Source organism: Heterodontus francisci, chromosome 5, assembly GCF_036365525.1.
Source record: "Heterodontus francisci isolate sHetFra1 chromosome 5, sHetFra1.hap1, whole genome shotgun sequence".
Lineage (NCBI taxonomy): Eukaryota > Metazoa > Chordata > Chondrichthyes > Heterodontiformes > Heterodontidae > Heterodontus > Heterodontus francisci.
Genome location: NC_090375.1, coordinates 17,596,437 through 17,617,214, shown reverse-complemented (window position 1 = coordinate 17,617,214; position 20,778 = coordinate 17,596,437). Strand labels below are relative to the sequence as shown.

At 41.4% G+C, this 20,778-nt stretch overlaps 1 long non-coding RNA gene across 2 annotated transcripts in view; it reads left to right on the top strand.

Moving 5' to 3' along the window:
* LOC137369759 (uncharacterized) overlaps nucleotides 1-20,778 on the top strand; it is a 64,134-nt gene that overhangs the window by 4,702 nt on the left and 38,654 nt on the right. For both annotated transcript variants that reach the window (XR_010975006.1, XR_010975007.1), the window contains exon 2: nucleotides 17,554-17,700. This is a non-coding gene — a long non-coding RNA (uncharacterized lncRNA). The remainder of the gene's footprint in view (nucleotides 1-17,553; nucleotides 17,701-20,778) is intronic.

Genomic DNA, 20,778 nt, shown 5'->3' with positions numbered 1-20,778 from the left:
ACACAGGTCTGGCAGCAACTGTGGAGAGAGAGTTAAGATTTTAGGTGGATCACCATGCTGGTCGGTGAACCTTTGTTCTGGTGCATGGTCATCCACCTGAAATCTTAACTCTCTCTCCACAGTTGCTGCCAGACCTACAACTACCTCTCCTGGCAGAATAGCAAGGTAGTTGGAGTCTTTCACGCTACAGTAGAACGTTTGAAAAAAATATTGCTAGCTAACAACTTATTAACTGAATTTTTACATGATAGTCATTTACGGCCCATTGAGTCTGTGCTGGTTCTCCGCAGAGCTATTCAGTCAGTCCCACTCCCCCACTCAATCCCTGTAGCCCTGCAAGTCTATTTGCTTCAAGTGCCCATCCAATTTCCTTTTGAAGTCATTGATTTTTTTCTGCTTCCACCATCCTTGTGGGTAGCGAGTTCCAGGTCATTACTGCGTAAAAAAGTTCTTTCTCACATTCCCCCTGCATCTCTTGCCCAAAATCTTCAATCTCTGTCCCCTAGTCCTTGTACCATCAGTTAATGGGAACAGTTTTTCCTTGTCTAACCCATCTAAACCTGTCCTAATCTTGTACACTTGTATTAAATCTCCCCTCAATCTCCTTTGTTCAAAGGAGAACAACCCCAATTTTTCCAACCTAACCTTGTAACTAAAATCCCCCAGCCCTAGAATCATTCTGATAAATCTCCTCTGCACCCTTCCTAAAGTGTGGTGACCAGAACTGGATGCACTACTCCAGTTGGGGCCTAACCAGAGCTTTATAAAGGTTCAGCATAACTTTGCTGCTTTTGTACTCATTGCCTTGATTTATGAAGCCCAAGATCCCATATGCTTTATGAACCACTCTCTCAGTATGTCTTGCTACCTTCGAGGATCGTTGCACATGCACCCAGAGGTCCCTCTGTTCCTGCACACTCTTTAGAATTGTGCCATTAAGTATATATTGCCTCTCCCTATTCCTGCTGCAAAAATGCATCACCTCACACTTGTCAGTATTATATTCCATCTGCCACCGCTCTGCCCGTTCTGCTAGCTTATTTATGTCCTACTGCAGGTGTGTCATCCTCACTGTTTGCCACACCTCCGAGTTTGGTGTCATTGGCAAATTTTGAGATTCTATCCTGTCTTCCAAGATCCAAATCATTTGTATATATCAAAAAAGCAGCGCTTTGGAGATCACCACTGACCCTTGGAGATCACCACTGTCTACCATCCTCCAGTCTGACAGTTGACTGTTCAGAGCCAGGTCTTGGCATAACCTATCAAAGCACTTATTCACCAAGAGAACCTAACAACACATTTGCTGTCATAAGTAGCAATCACCACTGCAGGCTCTAAATAAATTTCAAATTGTAGTATAGTGAAAAAGCGAGTTCCCTTCCCAAAACGTCTGGATGTCCTATCCGATTTTGGAACTTTGGTGAGAGAAACAATGTTTTCAAATCCTTTAGAAAATGCAAGTTAAGTCTATTGTTCACTGTGCAACTATCTGTTGACTGATTGTTAATGCCAATTTATGTAAATATGCTGTAAAGAGAAAAAACATTTTGTCTTTTTGCCAGCTCTCTAATCGTTAAACAGTGTATCCTTAGTAATTGCATTCCATACTTGCTAAACAAAAATTGTATAATTAAAATAGATAATTTTATAGGAGGCATGTCCTGAATTGTCTCCTGGGTAGAACTGTAAATCCTTGCTTTTACTACTTATAATACAACAACTCTTAACTGTTTTCAGTTTAATTTATGTTGAACATTAATATAAAAATAGACAAAGAAGAAAAAATTGATCCACCAGGGAGTCAAGGGTTGTTGGGGGAGTGCGGCGGCAGGTAAGTGGAGTTAAGGCCACAATCAAATGAGCCATAATCATCTTATTGAATGGTGTAACAGGCTTGAGGGGCCAAATGTAAATCGTTTATTCAAAAGGGGGGGGAGACAGAAAACAAGAAACTACAGGCCAGTTAGATAACATCTGTTTTAGCGAAAATGTTAGAAGCTATTATTAAAGGCGTCATAGCAGGGCACTTAAAAAAAAAAAATTAAAGGTAATCAGGCAGAGTCAACATGGTTTTGTGATGGGGAAATCATGTTTAACCAATTTATTGGAGTTCTTTGAAGAAGTAATGTGTACTATGGATAAAGGGGAACTGGTGGATGTACTGTACTTAGATTTCCAGAAGGCATTTGATAAGGTACCACATCAAAAGTTATTGCGGAAAATAGAAACTCATGGTGTAGAGGGTAACATATTGGCATGGATAGAAGATTGGCTAGCTGACAGGAAACATAGAGTAGGCATAAATGGATTATTTTCTGGTTGGCATGATGTAATGAATGGTGTGCCACAGGGATCTGTGCTGGGGCCTCAACTTTTTACAATTTATAGAAATGACTTGGATGAAGGAACCGAAGGTCTGGTTGATAAATTTGCTGATGACACAAAGATAGGTAGAAAGTAAGTTGTGAAATGGACACAAGGAGGCTACAAAGGGATATAGATAGGTGAAGTGAGTGGGCAAAGATCTGGCAAATGGAGTATAATGTGGGAAAATGTGAAATTGTTCATTTTGGCAGGAAGAATAAAAAAGCATATTATCTAAATGGTGAGAGGATACAGAGGGATCTGGGTGTCTTAGTGCATGAATCACAAAAGATTAGTATGTAGGTTCAGCAAGTAATTAGGAAAGCTTAATAGAATGTTATTGTTTATTGCAAGGGGAATCAAGTACAAAAGTAGGGAAGTTATGCTTCAGTTATACAGAACAATTGGTGAGACCACATCTGGATTACTGTGTACAGTATTGAAAGAAGGATGTAAATGCGTTGGAAGCAGTTCAGAGAAGGTTTACTGGACTAATACCTGGAATGGGCGAGTTGTCTTATGAGGAAAGGTTGGACAGGCAAGGCTTGTATCCGCTGGAGTTTCGAAGAGTAAGAGGCAACTTGATTGAAACATGTAAGATCCTGAGGGTCATAACAGCATGGATATGGAAAGGATGTTTCCCCTTGTGGGATAATATAGAACTAGGGGTCACTATCATCATTTTGAATCAATGTAACTGAATTAGAGTCTGTGCAATTAGGCAGTTGTAGCTAGAAAAATATTGCAACATGGAAAATAAAATAAATCAAAAAATGCTCAATAAGTGTATTTATTGCTTTCATTTCATTGATATATGTAAGAAAGATAGATTTCCATTTATTTAGTACCTTTCACAACCTCTGGATTTCCTATTGTGTGTTACAGTCAATTAAGTACTTTCAAAGTGTAGTCACTTATATTATCTGAACATTGTAATGTACTGTTATTCTGTTGAGAGAATGGGAAAATTAAAATAATTAATGAAGATTGTTCTTTATTTGTTCTTAACATTCTTTGATATACCCTCAGACTTTTTTTTTTTAACACAGTTTTGAATTTATTCCTAACTTGTTGCTGACCATATGCCTGTGGTTGGCAAGTTTTTTAGTGGTGCTCTTGAAATCTAACTGGTAAGAAGGCTGTTGTACAATATTGTGTCTCTAGACTAAGAAGATTAGTATAATAGTTGATAGCTGTTTTACTCTGCTGTAGTTTCATGTAATACAAGATGGTTCTGGAACTTTTGTATCTGAACTTCTTCAACAAACGTGAAGGGCTTGTAAGTTGCCAGCCACACAGATAGGAACATGTTACAACATCCCATGTGTTGTGGCTGGAGCAGTTGTGCGAGAGTTCCAAAATTACTGGTGAGAAAGGTTAACACTGCAATTGGTCTCCCAGTTTCATTCTCTTCTAGAGCACCTTGCTGCCCATTCTATAAACTCAAAAGTTGAAGAACCCTTTTTATTTTGGAATTCATATACGAAATTGTGAATCCTGCTCTCTTCCCATTCTCTGGATGAGTTAAACTCTCAATTCTCCATCAACAGAAGGCTTCGAATTGCCCAAGGGAATGCAACTGAGGTCAGGCATTGTATCATGTAGAAAAACTGAACATGTATCCATCCTACCTCTTCATAGAGCTAAAGGTGGTGCTGTAATGCGTTCTGCCCTCTTGTCTCCAGCATTTAACTTGAACCAGGGTTGATGGCGCTTGCATCGGGTGTGGCAAATTTGGCTTGCCCATTCTGATGAAGGGTCGCAGACCTGAAACATTAGCTCTGTTATGTTACTGTCTCCACAGGTGCTGCCAGACCTTCTGAGTATTTGCGGCACTTTCTGTTCTCATTTCAGAGCTCCAGCATCCGCAGTATTTTGCTCTTATTGCCCATTGCCTTTCTGTGTTCCTGGTAGATAAAATTCACAAGATCTCTGTCTTCATTCCAGTGACCATCTGTTGTGCCACGTAACACTTTTACAAAAGTAAATACATCTCAATACAGTTTGCAACATGCTATTAATTCTTGCGGTTGCCTGCTAAATGTTCTGAAACATAGTCCAGATAAATAAAATGTTTTAAATTCGAAAAGAAACGTTATCTAATAAATTGTAATTACATTAAATCGTACAATGTAATCACTTTTCAGTTAACTTGATCAATGTTTATGCTTTACAGTTGGGTCCTTTTACTGTGTCTTTTAGATACTACATATGTCAAAAAATTAATATTATTCAGTTTAAGATTTGTTGGATTTCCTGAGAGTTATTTAATGTTCACTGGGGTTTCAACTGCAGTGTTCCACACACAGACCTGAAAGAGTCAAATGTGTAAACATTAAATACAATACATTCTTGCTTCCTGCATACACCTTAGAGTTAAAATTGCAGACTGCCATTCACTTACTTATCACAGCTGCCCATCTCTGAATACATTAACTCCTTTAATTCTTTTCTAATGGGAACTCTTAAGATGCTGCTATGTTAGATCTGATTTTTCACAGAACTGTAAAGGTTTTAGTATAAGATTTTCTGTAACATTTTCAGTTTAGGAAAGTAGAATGGTGTGCTGGAATAACATTCTCCATTAAATACATCTGTAACATTTTAGAAACTTGTGTGAAATTACTGATTAGCGTAATAATTTTGCCTAATACAACTTATTTAACTATCCTTAACTATATTCATATTTGCCAAATAATATAGATTGCAGTTGTAACCTACGCCCAAGGCATTGTAGAACAGGAATGTGCACACACACAAACGTAGAAAATAGGAGTAGGCCATTCGGCCCATTGGGCCTGCTCTGCCATACAAAAAAGATCATGGCTGATCGTCTAATTCAGTACCCTGTTCCCGCTTTCTCCCCATATCCCTTGATCCCTTTGGCATTAAGAAATATATCTCCTTCTTGAATATATTTGATGACTTGGCCTCCACTGCCTTCTGCGGTAGAGAATTCCACAGGTTCACTACCCTCTGAGTGAAGAAATTTCTCCTCATCTCAATTCTAAATGGCATACCCCGTATCCTGAGACTGTGACCCCCGGTTCTGGATTCCCCAGCCAGCAAGAACATCCACCCTGCATCTAGCCTGTCTAGTCCTGTTAGAATTTTATAGGTTTCTATGAGATCCCCTCTCATTCTTCTAAACTCTAGTGAATATAGGCCTAGTGGACCTAATCTCTCCTCATATGTCAATCCTGCCATCCCAGGAATCAGCCTAGTAAATCTTCTTTGCACTCCCTCCATGGCAAGAACATCCTTCCTCAGATAAGGAGACGAAAACTGCACACAATACTCCAGATGTAGTCTCACCAAGGCCCTGTATAACTGCAGCAAGACATCCTTGCTCCTGTACTCAAATTGTCTTGCAATGAAGGCCAACATAACACTCGCCTTCCTAACTGCTTGCTGCATCTGAATGCTTGCTTTCAGCATCTGGGGTACAAGGACACCCAGGTCTCTTTGCACCTCCCCCTTTCCCAAACTATCACCATTCAGATAATCTGCCTTTGTACTTTTACAACCAAAGTGGATAACCTCACATTTATCCACGTTATACATTACACAGAGATCAAGTGTTACAAACTTTGAATCTGCACTAGCTATTCTCAGGTTCAGGGCATTAGTCATGCTCATAAGTGGACCCCACATCCCCTACAAACTGGAGAGCACCTTTACTGCCGAATATCTAGTTGAATGAAACCGTGACCCAAAGGCTACAACAAAAAGACTTGTGTAGACTAGATTTTGTGCTCCCTGTACATTTCTCATACGTGCCTATGTTCATTTCTCCTATTTTGCTGAAGGCACACTGATCAGTGCGAGTGAGACCAGGACAATTACAAACCAACTGGTGTAGGTGACCTGAAATACATGACTGAACAAAATAGTTTTTAGTGAAATTTGATCTTTCATACTCTAATAAGGTAGAAAATGCCACTCTACCCTTGCTAACAGCTAATTTCATTTTGACAGCCTACCAATTCCTGAAATTAGTGAACGCTGCTCCCCTGCTTTGAATCTTTGTGTAAGTGGAATTTGGCAAGGTGGGGTGTAGACAGGGGCAGCAGTATTGATTGTCAGAGACTAGAATCTTCAGTTACAGTTTTAATAAGTTATGTAACTTTGTTTTTCAGGAATGACAGGAAAAGGGTTTTTAAGAGTGTACAAGCCTTTCAAGTAAAATCAGGATTGAAAATGGTGACAGAATATCTTGGGTTTGAAGCTAGACAAGGTTCACTTGGCCATTCATCCTCAACCACAACTTGCACTTATCGTGCCTTTAATGTAGTAACGTGCTTCACAGAAATGTTATCAATCAAAATTTGACACTGAGTAACATGATATTCGGACAGGTGAGCTAAAGGTTAGTCAAAGAGAAAGGTTTCAAGGAGCGCCTTATTAAAGGGAGGAGATGGTGGAGAGGCTCAAGGATGGAATTGCAGAGCTTATGCCTAGACAGCTGGAGGCACGGCTGCCACTGGTGGAGCGATGAAAACCTGGATGCATAAGAAGCCAGAATTGGAGATCCTGGAAAGTTTTGGGGCTGGTGGAGGTTACAGCGATGGAGAATGGGAGGAGGCTATGGAGGGATTTGAAAGCAAGGATGAGAATTTTAAAATAAAATCATTGCCAGGCCAAGTGCCAATGTAAGTCAGCATGCATGGGGTAATGGGTGAACAGGACTTGGTAAGGGTGGCAATAATAAGATGGAGAAAATATGTGCTACATCTTATATGGGGAAGAAGCAATATTGCCACGCTGTAACAGTCCTGATTATTTTGGAATGGACCAGCACATAATCAAATGATGACCATTTGTTGGTGGTATTCTATCTCTAAACACCTTTTAATTTCTTAACAAGAAAAAATGTATTCATCTGTTGATCATTGAAGTCATATCTACTGGCACAGTCATAACTTTTGGACTAAATTACATGATCTGTTCTGCCAAATATGCCTTGGTGCTACTCTGAACTTTTGAATTTGAAATGTGGAAAGCCATATTTCCATCAGGATCTGGGAATTTCATTTCCACAGCTCCAATGTGATGCACTTTAAAACAGAATATCTTGGGTTTCAAGCTAGACAAGTCCACTTGGCCATTCCTCCTCAACCACAACTTGCACTTATATTGTGCCTTTAATGTAGTAATGTCAGCATCAATTTCTGTGTGCATGCCAAACTCATTGCTGCGGTGGTAAAGTTGGTATGTAAATACATCTCTTGACATTATGTAGCCATCAAAGAGGGAGTGACATTCAATAATAATTTATCCCCACTTCTAAAACATTTATGCAACAGTAGCCCAGTTTCAGTGAACTGCACCTCCTTGCAGAAACTATATGGCACACTAACAATGTAGCAAACGTTTCTGAATCTGGAGTGCAGCTGAACCTCTTGGCATTCAAGCAGTTCTTCCAGCAGTTGAATTGAACTGTATAATCAGAACACAGTAAAAGTAGTGTGGGATCAGATGTTGGTTTTTTAAATGCATCTTCTGATTGCTCAAACTCATTCTGCATATGAAAATGGTAGCTGATTGCTTCAGTGTATGAATTTTCTTGTAGTTTTCAAGAAAACGCATTGTTCAATTTCACTTATCATTCCCTTGAACTCTGTATAATAATGTGGTTTGATCAATCAGAGTAATATTTAACTTGATACAGCTGTGTTCCCTTCATACAGCAAAGTTAATCATGAACTATTAAAAAGGGATTGCCAAAAAAGACAGTTAAAGTTTTGATCTTTGACAGTAGAAGCAGCAACGGCTATGCTCTTTTCAAAAAAGAAAGTACAATGACCATACCGGGAAAGAAAATGGTGTATATAGAAATGTGCAAAACCAGAAAAAAACCGTTGTGGTACATCTTACCAATATGAACAGGAGTAGATTATTTAGCCCCTTGAGCCTGTTCTGCCATTCAATTAGATCCTCGCTGATCTGTGACGTAACTCCATATACCTACCTTTTCCCCCTATCCCAGTTAACGGAAATCTTTCAATTTCAGATTTAAAATGAGCAATTGATCAAGCATCAATTGCTGTTTGCGGAAGAGAGTTCCCAACTCTAACCTAAAATAAAAGCAAAATACTGCAGATGCTGGAAATCTGAAACACAAACAAGAAATGCTGAAAATACTTAGCAGATCTGTGGAGAGAGAAGCAGAGTTAAAGTTTCAGGTCAGTGACCCTTAATTCTGATGAAGGGTCACTGACCTGAAATGTTAACTCTGCTTCTCTCTCCACAGATGCTGCCAGACCTGCTGAGTATTTCCAGCATTTCTTGTTTGTGTCCCAACTCTTACCACCGTTTGTGTGAAGAAGTGTTTCCCAATTTCACTCCTGAAATGTCTGGGTCTAATGTTTTAGACTATGCTACCTAGTCCTAGACTCTTATGTTCTGTCCAGTGCCTCCTAAAGTGTGGTAACCAGAACTGGATACAATACTCCAGCTGGGGATGATCTATTGCTTTAGATCCATTTAACATAACTTGCTAGCTTTTGTACTCTGTGCTCCCTGTTTAGAAAGCCCAGGATTCCATATGATTGCTTTACTGCTTTGTTAACCTTTAACAATTTGTGTACAAACACCTAGCGTTTCCCGGTTCTTGCACCCCCTTTAAAATTGTACAATTTAATTTGTATTGTCTCTCCTCATTCTTCCTACCAAAATATCACCTCACACTTTGCTGCTTTGAATTTCATCTGCCATATCTTCACTCATTCCACCAGCTTGTTTATATACTCTTGAAGTTTATTAATATCTTTCTCACTGTTTACTACACGTCCAAGTTGTGTGTCATCGGCAAATGTCAAAATTGTGCCCTGTAGCCCCAGATCTAAGTCATTAATGTGAATCAAAGACAGTAGTCCTAATGCTGAACTTTGGGGAACTCAAATAAAAGCAAAATACTGCGGATGCTGGAAATCTGAAACAAAAACAAGAAATGCTGGATTCACTCAGCAGGTCTGGCAGCATCTGTGGAAAGAGAAGCAGAGTTAACGTTTCGGGTCAGTGACCCTTCTTCGGAACTGACAAATATTAGAAAAGTCACAGATTATAAACAAGTGAGGTGGGGGTTGGGAAAGAGATAACAAAGGAGAAGGTGCAGATTGGACCAGGCCACATAGCTGACCAAAAGGTCACGGAGCAAAGGCAAAGGGTCCTGGCAGACCCATTGTGTCAGCCTGCTCCTGCCCAACTGAACTTATTTCTTCCTATCTAGACTCTATCTTTTCTCCGCTGGTCCAGTCTCTTCCCACCTACATCCGTGACTCTTCTGACGCCCTACGTCATTTTGACAATTTCCAGTTTCCTGGTCCCAACCGCCTCCTCTTCACTATGGACGTCCAATCGCTCTACACCTCCATCCCCCACCAGGATGGTTTGAGGGCTCTCCGCTTCTTCCTGGAACAGAGGCCCAACCAGTCCCCATCCACCAACACCCTCCTCCGCCTGGCTGAACTTGTTCTCACATTGAACAACTTCTCCTTCAACTCCATGCATTTCCTTCAAGTAAAAGGTGTCGCTATGGGTACCCGCATGGGTCCTAGTTATGCCTGTCTTTTTGTGGGATATGTCGAGCATTCTTTGTTCCAGTCCTACTCAGGCCCCCTCCCCCAACTCTTTTTCCGGTACATTGATGACTGTATCGGTGCCGTTTCCTGCTCCCGCCCCGAACTAGAAAACTTTATCAACTTTGCTTCCAATTTCCACCCTTCTCTCACCTTTACATGGTCCATCTCTGACACTTCCCTTCCCTTCCTCGACTTCTCTGTCTCCATCTCTGGGGATAGGTTGTCTACCAATATCCATTATAAGCCCACTGACTCCCACAGCTACCTCGACTACACTTCTTCACACCCTACCTCCTGTAAGGACTCCATTCCATTCTCCCAGTTTCTCCGTCTCCGACGCATCTGCTCTGATGATGCTACCTTCCATGACGGTGCTTCTGATATGACCTCCTTTTTCCTCAACCGAGGATTTCCCCCCACTGTGGTTGACAGGGCCCTCAACCGTGTCCGACCCATTCCCCGCACCTCTACCCTCACCCCTTCCCCTCCCTCCCAGAACCGTGACAGGGTTCCCCTTGTCCTCACTTTTCATCCCACCAGCCTCCATATCCAAAGGATCATCCTCCGCCATTTTCGCCACCTCCAGCGTGATGCCACTACCAGTCGCATCTTCCCCTCCCTTCCCCTGTCAGCATTCCGAAGGGATCGTTCCCTCCGCGACACCCTGGTCCACTCCTCCATTACCCCCACCACCTCGTCCCCGTCCCAGGGCACCTTCCCTTGCAATCGCAGGAGGTGTAATACCTGTCCCTTTACCTCCTCTCTCCTCACTATCCCAGGCCCCAAACACTCCTTTCAGGTGAAGCAGCGATTTACTTGTACTTCTTTCAATGTAGTATACTGTATTCGCTGCTCACAGTGTGGTCTCCTCTACATTGGGGAGACCAAGCGCAGACTGGGTGACCGCTTTGCAGAACATCTCCGCTCAGTCCGCAAGCAGGACCCTGAGCTTCCGGTTGCTTGCCATTTCAACACTCCCCCCTGCTCTCATGCTCACATCTCTGTCCTGGGATTGCTGCAGTGTTCCAGTGAACATCAACGCAAGCTCGAGGAACAGCATCTCATCTACCGATTAGGCACACTACAGCCTGCCGGTCTGAACATTGAGTTCAATAATTTCAGAGCATGACAGCCCCCCACTTTACTTTCATTTTTAGTCATTTTTAGTTATTTTTTCTTTTTTTTTTTTGGCATTCCTTTTTACAATCTTTTTTTGTATTTATTTCAGTTCATCTTAGTTTGTTCAGTTTGCTCACCCACTGTTTTTTTCAGGTTGTTTTTCTTCAGGTTTGCACTTGCTGATGTTCAATATTCAGTATATTCACACCTAATCTGTACTAATGCTTTGTCTTTCAACACACCATTAACACATTGTTTGCCTTTGCTCCGTGACCTTTTGGTCAGCTATGTGGCCTGGTCCAATCTGCACCTTCTCCTTTGTTATCTCTTGCCCAACCCCCACCTCACTTGTTTATAATCTGTGACTTTTCTAATATTTGTCAGTTCCGAAGAAGGGTCACTGACCCGAAACGTTAACTCTGCTTCTCTTTCCACAGATGCTGCCAGACCTGCTGAGTGAATCCAGCATTTCTTGTTTTTGTTTGGGGAACTCAATATCTCCATTCAGCCATTCACCAAAACTGTGTTCTATCCTTTAGCTATTTTTGTTTCCGTGTTGCCTGTTTTATCCCATGACTTCAATTATGCTAACAAGCCAAATATGTGGTACTTTTCAAATGTCCTTTGAAAGTCCATATACACGTTAACTGCACTGCTCTCACTCATTCTCTGTTACCTCATCACAAAATTAATCAAGTTAGTCAAACAGAATTTGCCCTTAACGTGGACTACAGCAGTTCAAGAAGGTGGCTCACCATCACCTGCTCATGGGCAATTTAGGATAGGTAATAAATGCTGGCCTTGTCAGGGATGCTCACGTCCCAAGACCAAATAAAAAGAATCTGTGCTGGCGATGAGTGCATCCTTGTTCAAGTGACTGTTAATTTTCTCCTGGATTATTGTTTCTAACAGCTTCCCCACCACTGACATTAAACTGACTGGCCTGTAATTGCCAGGTTTATTTCTTCCCCCCCCCCCCCCCCCCCTTCCCCTTTTTGAACAAGAGCACCATCCCTGTATCTAAGAAGAATTGAAAGATTGTGGCCAGTACCTCCATAATTTCTGTCCTTATTTCCCTAAGCAATCTAGGATGCATCCCATCTGGGCCAGGTGACTTATCCATTTGATGTACTGCCAACCTTTCTAAGACCTCTTTTTATTTTTTATCTCATCCAGTATCCCGACAATCTTTCATTCACTGTAGTTTTGGCAACGTCCTCTTCCTTGATAAAAAAATCAATGAAAAATATTCCTTTCGTACCAAGCCTCCTGCCTCTACCAATTAATCTCAATTTTTGTCTCCAATAGGCCCCACCAATCTTCTGACAACACATCTCCTGATAACATGTCTATTAAGCTTATATTACCAATCTTATGACTTTGCATTTGTCCACATAAAATGCCATCACTGTTCAGCCCAGCTGCCTAATCTATCCAGATTTTTCTGCAGTTTTTCAGCGTGTTCCTAGAATAATTTGTAAACTTTGAGAATTTTATTGTTGTGCTCAATTCCTAGTCATTTATATAATTTATAAACAACAGCAGCTAAACACTGGTTACCACCTTCCTTGCTAATCTAGCCATCCTTTGTTTCCTCTGCTTTAGCCATTTTCCAGTAAATTTCAAAAGCTCATCACATATCAAAACTTCCATCATTGTGGACCTACCTCCTGTGTTACATTGTATAAAATTGCTTCTTTTCCAAAGAGACAACATCCACTAATTTCCTCCTATCTAAAAGGTTTGCTACCTTCTTAGAACTCGAGAAGATTAGGTATAATCTCCCTCCCATAAAGCTGGCTCCCTCGAAAGATTCCATATTTCTCCAAGTGGTGGGATTCTAAAGCAACTCGATAACATAGGTAGTGACCATCTATTTCACTTTGTCCACAACAGTAGAACCAGACAACACAGCTTATGCTTGTGGAAGCAGTTGGGATTGGTTCATTTAAATGCAAATTAAATAGATTTCTTTCTCAAAATAACATTTTGGGATGCAGGTATATTAGTAATTTGAGACATGTAGTAAGTATAGCATGCTTGGGAGAAACAGGAGACTTTGGACCAAAGCGCTCTACCACTGGGGTTTTCTTCATGAAATTTCTGGTTCTGCTGTAGACTAATTGATAGAGATTGATTGCTATGATTTAGTGAACAACTCCATTATCATTGTATCATGCAACTCCCAGGATGGTAGAAGACAGGCAAGATGGACCTTGATCTTTTTTTGCCTAGCAATTCCTATGTTTGTCATTGCTTCAGAATACTCTCCATTATTGAAGTTTTCTAGGAGTGTTATAAGAAGTGACCTAAGCAGACTTACTGAAAATTGAATGAAAAATATTTTTGAGAAACCCAAGTGAAAAGGTTACTGTTCTTGGCAGAAGGTTATCTCCATAGTTGAAAACAGTAAAAGAGAAGACGAGGTTAATCAGAAAGTAGTTATTACATGATCACAAGCTTGGGTTTTACAATTTCAGGATTGTAAAAGAAAGCAAAGATTTGAAGTGCCAAGGAGTTCCATGGTTTTGAGATCTAGGAAAATAATATGCAAGACCAAGAAAATATGCAACGAGTATTGAGTTCAACACTGAAGTTGTAGGGAGGACATGTGTACAATGACAGATTTGGAAGCATGAACAAGAAAGAAAAGTTCAGAGGTAACTTGACCAATTAATTAGAGAGAAGGGCAAGAAAGAATTTCAGTGTGAGAGAGAACTGGAGGTGAAAGAGGTTGCCAGGAAAGCAATTCAATTAGTAATGGTTGAGCAGTTATTGTGAATCTCATAAAATGAAGGTGGTAAACCACACAAGATCCTGGTACTGTCGAAGTGATCTCCTTTGGGTTTTGCATTGCTTGAAATTTGCTTGAGATCGTGGAGTAGAATTTCAACTCGCCACCCAACCGTAAAACTGGCTTTGTGGATCAGTGTCAAGGTATAGAACATGATTTTCAGTTGCATTAAAATCAATGGAAAGTTAAATACGATGGTTTATAATTAACAGTGAATCTGCAATACCAGTTTGATACCGAGGTGACAAATTGAAGGTCTAACCCAGCTTTTATTAGAGGAGGAGTTTTTGATTGAACCAGAGATAATTGTACGAGCCCTAAATGTCTTGCAATTAACTTTTATCATCACTCCTGCCATATGCACATTTGGAGAAAAGATAGGATTAAACAAAGATTTGACTTTAACACCAATTACAAGTGGGTTGCAGCTGCTGCTCAAGTGCAAAAGAATGGTTGCAATTGCTCTAAGTAAAATATTGAGTTGATGTTCAAAAGTTAATTTGTGGTAAAGGGGGACTGGAATTGGAGAAAAAATAGGGAGTGAAAAAATAAGGTACATGGAGAAATGTTTTCTCCCCCCTACTTTGTTGCAGCAGTTTTCTTTACTCTAGCCTGTGCTTTCTGAGTTGATAACTTCTTTGGCATTCAAGTTCCCCCACCAGCAGCATCCTGGGGGTCACGATTGACCAGAAACTCAATTGATTCAACCACACAAATCGTCTGGCGATTGGAGCAGGTCACAGGCTGGATATCTATTCCTTTATCATTACTGGGTCAAATTCCGACCTAATACAATTTTGGGAGTACTTTCAGCATAGAGATTGCAGCAGTTCAAGAAGTAAGCCCACCAACACTTCTCAAAAGCAACTAGGGATGGGCAATAAATACTGGTCTTGCTGACAATGCCACATCCCAAGAATTGATTTGTTTTCTAAAGAATCTGAAATACTTTCTTACAGACAGATAATCCATTTATGTGATAAATTACACTGAGTCCTTTATGTTCTTCAATTTAAAAAATAGTTTATGAACTTTATTATAAAGGATGCTAAACAAAGAAATAATATTTTTGCATGTCTGAACATAATGCAATAGGTAAATACAATATAATAAAATAATGTTGCAGTGGTAAAATGCATATCTACCCCTCCAGTTCTTACATGGTGGATTCCCAATCTTGATTGTGCCATCAATGGCAGGCATAGAGCAGAAATGAAGGGCATAGAATTGTAGATCAGATCAGTGTACGTTGCTTTCAGCAATTGCCCGGGATCAGATGTGAAGCAGCATACCAACAGCATCTTGCCTGACAGTTCAGCTGGGGAATGGTCAACTTAAAAGAAAATAGATCATAACAATAAAGTTTGTGCACCAAACTTAATAAGCAATTGCCAGTTTTGTCTGGCTTTATCAGAAGTAGAAATACAATAAACATATCAAAGATTTAAGCATGTCCTTTTGAAGTCCATATACATCAATAGTATTGATACTTCTTAAAAAGAATATTGCAGTTGGAAAGCTCTGTTACATTTGGAAAACAAAGAGAACAGTTAAATTCTATCAATGCCAGATGTGCTTTAACAGCTGGAAAACTAGCGCATAAGCACTAAAAGTAGTGTATCTGTATATAATTTTTGCAATATAATATACTGCAAGTAAAGTACCTGACCCTGAATATATATTTGTGTAAGTTTAAAATCAGCAGTAATATGGATTGTGATTCCTTCAGATATGTAAACCTGTGATTAGAAATTTTATATTACTATAAAGCCTCAACAGTGTCACTAATGAAGTCTTTCAACTACTGACAGTCGAAGTGCATGCATTCTAATTTAAAACTCTCTGAAATACTGTTACAGATGCGCTTATTGATATATAATGTAGGTGTAGAGTTTCCACTTTGGATTCAATCGTGAAATTGCGTCCAAAATGCACCTGGAATTGCGCTGGTTAGATTACAGTTTAAGTTTCCGCTAAAATGTATTTGTATAATCACTGACACAAAATCTGCCATGAACCAGCTCAATCAAGCAACGTAATAGAATGTATTTTTTCCTCTTCCCGTTAAAAAGTTTTCCTCGATGTCTGTAAGAGTGGTAACCTGGTGCAGTTTTATTAATAGATAAAAATGGGTTTATCAGTAAGAATAAGGATTTTTAATTAGGGTGTCCAGTCCTCCGCCTGTGAATGGGCTGATTTAAAACCACTGAAAATGACAAAACTATAGTGAAGCACTTAATAGTTTCACTGGTGTACACCAGTCAGTTCATTAAATTAAATATTTTTGATATGAAAAATCTTCTAAAGTGTGCCTACTAGCGCCTGTGCACCTAAGAAAATGAGCACAATTTGAAAAGCCTTCCCGAACCGGCACTATTGGCGGATCCTCACAGTTTCAACCTGGGGGCATGGCCAGTTTTGTGAACGGGGCCACATCCGGGCAAATTGAATCTTAAACCAGTGTAAAAAAAAAATCACGGAAAGCATCAAGGCAAACGGATTTGTGCGTAACTCACTTGAGTTTAAAATTCCCCAATCTTTTGCGCTAGTTCAGCCGATTGCGCTGGAATCTGGTTACAAAACTGTCAAAAACTCTACCATGTGTTGTGCAAAAACCAAGCCATCTGGAAAATGTACTAATCACAGGTGGGCTGCTTCTTCAAGGAAGGGAAAGCAAGTCAGATGGGAAACAATTTATACCAGCTGAGGAAAATGAATAATTACATCTGTGTGATATATGGCATTGGGTAATCAAAGTAAGAAGATTCTGAACTTTATTGAGCTGTCCTTCAAACAGCCATTTTTCCAGGACCACCTACTCATCCTTTTAGTCCAGTGGGATAACTTACAGGTAACATAACTATATTTACACTTGCTAACTTTAAAGGAAAACCACCTCCTCCCTTTCTCTCTCTCCTCAATTCGTGTTTATGGCGCGCAGGGGATAAATAAGGGTCACTGATTTACATTGACTAAACTAGGCAGAGATGGTGATGTAGTGGTAATGTCACTAAACTAATAATCCAGCAGGCCTACACTAATATAAAAACACTAAGTGCTGGAAATACTCAGCAGGTCTGGCAGCATCTGTGGAAAGAGAAGCAGAGTTAACATTTCAGATGTGACCTTTCACCAGAACTGGCAAAGGTTAGAAATCTAATAAGTTTTAAGCAAGTAAAAGGGGGGGAGAAGAAAAGGGAAGGTGTGTGATAGGACAAAAGGAAGGAGAGATAACTGTCAAGGAGGTCATGCAGCGGCAACAGGGAGAGCGAGGTGGCAGCTGGGTTAAGTGAGTTTACAACTTATATGGGCGGCGCAGTGGTTAGCACCGCAGCCTCACAGCTCCAGGGACCTGGGTTCGATTCCGGGTACTGCCTGTGTGGAGTTTGCAAGTTCTCCCTGTGTCTGCGTGGGTTTTCTCCGGGTGCTCCGGTTTCCTCCCACAAGCCAAAAGACTTGCAGGTTGATAGGTAAAATTGGCCATTATAAATTGTCACTAGTATAGGTAGGTGGTAGGGAAATATAGGGACAGGTGGGGATGTTTGGTAGGAATATGGGATTAGTGTAGGATTAGTATAAATGGGTGGTTGATGTTCGGCACAGACTCGGTGGGCCGAAGGGCCTGTTTCAGTGCTGTATCTCTAATCTAATATAAACTTACCTTGTTGTTTTGGCGGTTTCTTTTTGCAGCGGCGACAGGGAGAGCGAGGTGGCAGCTGGGTAAGTAAGTCCTATATATTTGGGCAGCGGCTGAACCCGAGACACTACACCTGTAGTGTCTCCCACCTGCCCTCCTCCTCTAACCAAAAAAAAAGGACTCGGTGGTGTGCAGATAAGGTAAGGCTTTTTCTATTTTTTTTTCCTGTGATTGGTGAAAACTTTTCGTTCCTTTTTCGTTTATCTAAGTTAAGACTAACTTAAGCTTAAGATTGAAAATGGCAGGAGATCTCAGACCCGTGTTATGCTCCTCTTGCTCAATGTGGGAGCTCAGGGACACCGCTGATGTCCCTGACTCCTTCACGTGCTGGAAGTGTGTCCAGCTGCAGCTCTTGTTAGACCGGTTAGACAGGTATACCGTTTTGGATACTGTTGAGGGAGATGGCTCACCAGGGGAAGGCAGCAGTAGCCAGGTTCATGGCACTGTGGCTGGCTCTGCTGTTCGGAAGGGTGGGAAAAAGAGTGAAAGGGCTACAGTTATCGGGGATTCGATTGTAAGGGGAGTAGATAGGTGGTTCTGTGGTCGAAAACGAGACTCCCGAATGGTATGTTGCCTCCCAGGTGCACGGGTCAGGGATGTCTCAGATCGGCTGCAGAACATTCTGAAAGGGGAGGGTGAACAGCCAGTTGTCATTGTGCACATAGGCACCAATGATATAGGTAAAAAACGGGATGAGGTCCTACAAGCAGAATTTAGGGAGTTAGGAGCCAAGTTAAAAAGTAGGACCTCAGAGGTAGTAATCTCCGGATTGCTACCAGTGCCACGTGATAGTCAGAGTAGAAATGAAAGAATAGTCAGGATGAATGCGTGGCTTGAGAGATGGTGCAGGAGGGAGGGGTTCAGATATTTGGGACATTGGGACTGGTTCTGGGGGAGGTGGGACTAATACAAATTGGATGGTCTACACCTGGGCCGGACTGGAACCAATGTCCTTGGGGGTGCTTTTGCTAACGCTGTTGGGGAGGGTTTAAACTAATGTGGCAGGGGGATGGGAACCAAATAAGGAGGTCAGTGGACAGTAAGGAGGTAGTAACTAAAGCCTGTAAGGAACTAGATAATGAAGTCAGCGTGACTAAGGAAAAGAGTAGAGAGGGAGCAGATGATGAACGCAAAGGGACTGGTGGTCTGAGGTGCATTTGTTTTAATGCAAGAAGTGTAGTAGGTAAGGCAGATGAACTTAGGGCCTGGATTAGTACCTGGGAGTATGATGTTATTGCTATTACTGAGACTTGGTTGAGGGAAGGGCATGATTGGCAACTAAATATCCCAGGATATCGATGCTTCCGGCGGGATAGAGAGGGAGGTAAAAGGGGTGGAGGAGTTGCAGTACTGGTCAAAGAGGATATCACAGCTGTGCTGAAGGAGGGCACTATGGAGGACTCGAGCAGTGAGGCAATATGGGCAGAACTCAGAAATAGGAAGGGTGCGGTAACAATGTTGGGGCTGTACTACAGGCCTCCCAACAGCAAGCGTGAGATAGAGGTACAAATATGTAAACAGCTTATGGAAAGATGTAGGAGCATCAGGGTGGTGGTGATAGGAGATTTTAATTTTCCCAACATTGACTGGGATTCACTTAGTGTTAGAGGTCTAGCTGGAGCAGAATTTGTAAGGAGCATCCAGGATGGTTTTCTAGAGCAGTATGTAAATAGTCCAACTTGGGAAGAGGCCATACTGGACCTGGTGTTGGGGAATGAGCCCGGCCAGGTGGTTGAAGTTTCAGTAGGGGACTACTTTGGGAATAGTGATCACAATTCCGTAAGCTTTAAAATACTCATGGACAAAGACGAGAGTGGTCCCAAAGGAAGAGTGCTAAATTGGGGGAAGGCCAACGATACCAAAATTCGGCAGGAGCTGGGGAATATAGATTGGGAGCAGCTGATTGAAGGTAAATCCACATTTGATATGTGGGAGGCTTTTAAAGAGAGGTTGATTAGCGTGCAGGAGAGACATGTTCCTGTGAAAATGAGGGATAGAAATGGCAAGATGAGGGAACCATGGATGACAGGTGAAATTGTGAGACTAGCTAAGAGGAAAAAGGAAGCATACATAAGGTCTAGGAGGCTGAAGAAAGATGAAGCTTTGAATGAATATCGGGAATGTAGGACCAATCTGAAACGAGGAATTAAGAGGGCGAAAAGGGGTCATGAAATATCTTTAGCAATCAGGGTTAAGGAAAATCCCAAAGCCTTTTATTCATATATAAGGAGCAAGAGGGTAACTAGAGAAAGGATTGGCCCACTCAAGGACAAAGGAGGAAAGTTATGCGTGGAGTCAGAGAAAATGGGTGAGATTCTAAACGAGTACTTTGCATCGGTATTCACCGAGGAGAGGGACATGACGGATGTTGAGGTTAGGGACAGATGTTTGATTACTCTAGGTCAAGTCGGCATAAGGAGGGAGGAAGTGTTGGGTATTCTAAAAGGCATTAAGGTGGACAAGTCCCCAGGTCCGGATGGGATCTATCCCAGGTTACTGAGGGAAGCGAGAGAGGAAATAGCTGGGGCCTTAACAGATATCTTTGCAGCATCCTTAAACACGGGTGAGGTCCCGGAGGACTGGAGAATTGCTAATGTTGTCCCCTTGTTTAAGAAGGGTAGCAGGGATAATCCAGATAATTATAGACCGGTGAGCCTGACGTCAGTGGTAGGGAAGCTGCTGGAGAAGATACTGAGGGATAGGATCTATTCCCATTTGGAAGAAAATTGGCTTATCAGTGATGGGCAACATGGTTTTGTGCAGGGAACGTCATGTCTTACCAACTTAATAGAATTCTTTGAGGAAGTGACAAAGTTGATTGATGAGGGAAGGGCTGTAGATGTCATATACATGGACTTCAGTAAGGCGTTTGATAAGGTTCCCCATGGTAGGCTGATGGAGAAAGTGAAGTCGCATGGGGTCCAGGGTGTACTAGCTAGATGGATAAAGAACTGGCTGGGCAACAGGAGACAGAGAGTAGCAGTGGAAGGGAGTTTCTCAAAATGGAGACGTGTGACCAGTGGTGTTCCACAGGGATCCGTGCTGGGACCACTGTTGTTTGTGATATACATAAATGATTTGGAGGAAAGTATAGGTGGTCTGATTAGCAAGTTTGCAGACGACACTAAGATTGGTGGAGTAGCAGATAGTGAAGGGGACTGTCAGAGAATACAGCAGAATATAAATAGATTGGAGAGTTGGGCAGAAAAATGGCAGAT